Source organism: Cryptomeria japonica, chromosome 7, assembly GCF_030272615.1.
Source record: "Cryptomeria japonica chromosome 7, Sugi_1.0, whole genome shotgun sequence".
Taxonomy (NCBI): Eukaryota; Viridiplantae; Streptophyta; class Pinopsida; order Cupressales; family Cupressaceae; genus Cryptomeria; species Cryptomeria japonica.
This window is the reverse complement of record NC_081411.1, coordinates 732,304,138-732,306,904: the sequence shown is the minus strand read 5'-3', so window position 1 is coordinate 732,306,904 and position 2,767 is coordinate 732,304,138.

Here is a 2,767-nt window from a genome sequence, read left to right as displayed (position 1 = left end):
TGATTCACCTTGATGGCAGGAATGTAAATGATGTGAAACTTATGTACCCTTAACTTATTTAAATGATTAGAGGGGTCTTGCAATTGAGCAGACCCGGAGATGTAGCCCTTTAGGGGTGAACTCCAATATCAATTTGGTGTTATGTGTTGCTTTTGTTCTTATGTTTCATGTTTTAGTGTTAGCATGTATGGATGACATTTTGATAGAATGTGTAAGTGGATTAGATGAAATTAATTGTAAATGCATGTATGCAGTCGTCTTTTAAATGCAGTAAATTGGATCATGAAAGAATGTAGATTAGAATAATGGAATATATTTAGTTATTGTTAAGGAAATTAAGTATGCATGGAAGTTAAGTTAAATGTCAAATTAAGTAATCGGGTTGGGAAACTCTTTAGGTGTTAGTTGATGTCTTCCGCTGTGTAATCTATACTTTGATATCTTATTATATCTTTATGTTGTGTCTTATTTAAAAAATATATATTTGCACTCCATTCGTGTGTCTTAGCTTTATCCCTTCGGGGTGATTCTGGCGGGGCATCACACTAAGTGACTTAAGTTTGATAAGTAGTTGATTGGACTAGCTAAAAGATGATCGACCAAATTGTGCAACACAAATGGCAGGGGTACACTGTCTTGATCTGTTTATGCTAAGGATCATGATAACCAGTATTATGCTCATTGTAGACTGTTTTTGGCAAGTTTGATTGTTCTAGATTGACAAAATCAGAGATTCGTACGATAGGTTTTACTGAGTCAGATGACAATTTAAAATCTTCAAGACGACAACAACAATATTTCGTACGAGGTGTTGCCTAATATTGTACGATAGATGGGTATGTCTAGAACGAAAAATTGATTAGTGCAATGTTTTATTGTACGACACGGGATTCAGTCGAAAACGACAATTCTCATATTCAAATGATAAACAATCAGAGCTCGTATGACACAAGATGAAGTCTCAAATGACAGATTGTTAAGATTGATGGAATCTCGTACGATAGTAGGTATGTAGTAGGACGATAAATAATCAGACTCGTACGACTGTTCACTGGACAAAGACTAAATTTTGAGTTTTTCAATGGCTGAGTATGACAACTGAGTATGACCAATTTTGAGATGGACTGAGTTTTGACTAGGATAGACTAGTTTTGGATAGAATTTCGACTTAGGATAGACTAGTTTTGGACATAATTTCAACTTAGGATAGACTAGTTTTGGACAGAGTTTTGACTTAGGATAGACTAGTTCTGATATGGATAGAGTTTTTGATCACTGAGTTGTTTCTTGTTTTCTCCAATTTTGGTATTCCAGTTTTAGTTTGAGAGATGAAAACACATAATATGAATAATAACTCCAATCACAACATGCAAACCCTACAGAATTTGGTGAGAGAAGAAAACCTTTGCTTGTAGACTTAGGTACACACCCAATAGCTAATCAAAATACGACCGCTGAGTCTCACGTAATGGATTCTCAACACCGTATTATTTGACTCCAAACGCTAATAGGGGCACGAAATGACAAGTATCTTGGGAGAGTTATTATCTCTCTTGCACAAAGATTATCCCACCTTCGAAGGTGAACCGGGTAGCTTCTAGTTTTAATTGGATCTAGTAAGGGGCTCGTTCTGCGTGTCAAGGTTTAATATACCCAAAGGTACTGAGGAGAGCTATTCCCGAGCACTGCCATTGACTTGATTTTCATCAAATCACGTTTATTTTATAGTGGGTTGGAGTACTTGGTGTTTAGTCGTTCCCACTTGGGTCATTCCCCACACCGACCGTAATGACTTTAAGAGTTATTAGCTCCTCGGGAAGGCAGACTCGCTAAAGATATACAAATCTCAAAATTAAAGAAAATGCCTCAAGGGTCTAGATTTCTGATTGTCTAAAAAAAGACAAGAGCATACTCTCCTACCTCTTAGAATTTACATAAAACACGAAATATAGATTCGTTCTTTAACCAGATAGCAATTTAGGTGCCTAAAAATGAATTTAAAGAATACACGATGTTTGGTCTATTCTTCTCATGCAACCTGCAAAGACAACAAATCAATAGTCATATTGTATTTGTACAATAAGTATATTGTTCGACAAGCATTCTGCAAAAACTAATTAGGCTATGAAAAATTCTAAGATAGACAGATAAACAACCAGGGTCAGTTGTTAGTATAATCTTTTTGGATAGAAAACCAGAATAATGAAATTTGCTTTTTTTTTTTTTTCTCTTTTTAACCAGGAAAATATAGAATCGTACGACAATGTTTACTAGATTGAACGATAAACCGTACCAGTTCGTACGACACATGCAGTTTGTCGTTTTGGCATGTGGGAAATGTCGTACGATATTATGCAAAAATTGTACGGACACAACACAACAATTAAGTCATTACATGTATGGTTAGACAGATATAAGCATGAATAATAAAACCATAACAAATTGACCAATTGCCTTCTAAAAGATAAGAGTATAAGATTGCTCTCAAATTTGTATAAGCAATACTAGTGACTAGACTACACCAAGACGAAGGATTTAATCTATATGAGCATGATATGAATGCAAGATGGATGAAATATTCAAGCAATATGGATTCAAGCTATAAAGATAAACTAAATATGCAAAAAGCTAAACTAAGATGCAAATAATATAAAAAAGCAAGCAGAATATATTCAATGACTCCAGAGCAAAATCAACATGATAACAAATCTTCAAGGTGTTTCTCAAAAATCTCTAGGGTGTTTTGGATGAGAGCCGAAGGTTGAAT